This window comes from Fopius arisanus, unplaced genomic scaffold (assembly GCF_000806365.1).
Source record: "Fopius arisanus strain USDA-PBARC FA_bdor unplaced genomic scaffold, ASM80636v1 scaffold00159, whole genome shotgun sequence".
NCBI classification, from domain to species: domain Eukaryota; kingdom Metazoa; phylum Arthropoda; class Insecta; order Hymenoptera; family Braconidae; genus Fopius; species Fopius arisanus.
The window spans coordinates 1-1,206 of NW_011887898.1; positions in this window are offsets into that span (position 1 = coordinate 1).

Here is a 1,206-nt window from a genome sequence, read left to right on the forward strand (position 1 = left end):
TTACGTATCTCTGCTTTCATGATAAGGAATATATAATATGGGTTGACAAATACGAATCGCAGAAATTTCAGAATCAATTCAGGAAGACATTTTCACATAAAAGTATAAAAACACGATATTTCCTAATTAAAGTACTCATCAATTTCATGATTAGTTAGCTACCTGTAATTGGTTTATGACATCCAGCACAGAGAGATCCTCGCTTTGCGTGGTAGTGAGTTTCACAGTAAGGAAGACCTTCATGGTCAAAAAATGAACCACCTTGGAATTTTTGTCTACAATCCTGGAAGCAGTAAAAAAATCAGAATTAAAGAAATTATTTTGAAGTACTGATTAATTTGATAAAATTGTAAAGATCATATAAGGGGAAGGAAAAAAGAATTTCAACAATTCTTGGTCATCATTAGTTCTTAAATGAATATCCGTATTGTTTGACAGTATAAGATTCGTCTGTATTTACTTCGAGAATTACTTTTTTTATCTCATTTTTATATATCTCCTCGTCAATCGAAAGTTTCATGCGAAATTTCAAGTTGATGAAAAAGTGGTGCTGATAAATTTCTACTTCAGGGTCACCTTCATCCTAACGACCTTATTCTTCGATAAGATTGATGGGCTGGTTACTGCCCGATCATTTAGATCACGAAGTCATAAAAATCTAATTTATTTATTTATTCAATTTTTTTTGGTGGAATTTACAAAAATATGGAGTAAAAATTAGACGCAATATAAACCGTTTTTCTACGAGATAACTCAGTTCGAACCTGACTTGATTGTTACAGGAGAGAAGTTCTAAAAATAGGAAACTCGTTAAATGTGCTGGTAAAATATACTGGAGTATTTGGGATTAATGTTTTTAACTATGAAGGAGTCATGTGTGTAACGCCATTCCACACTAAGTTATCAGTTATTTAAGAAAAATATTCTATTTTGGGTTGGGGGAATACCGATATTAGCTTAGATTGTCATTCTTACAGGGACATGAGTCAAATGTTAAATGTTAAAAATTAGCACTGATGTATTGAATATGGATATTCATCCGTTAGAAGATAATCCAAATCCCGTAATTTGTACTAAAAACAAACAATTGGCCGAACCCTATCTGGCAGGAGACATTTAACCATTAGTTTATGCACTAGTTGTTTTTCTCATTTTTTATTTCTACCAATGCAGGTAGTAAGCTCCCGAATGGAGCCGATAGGTAGC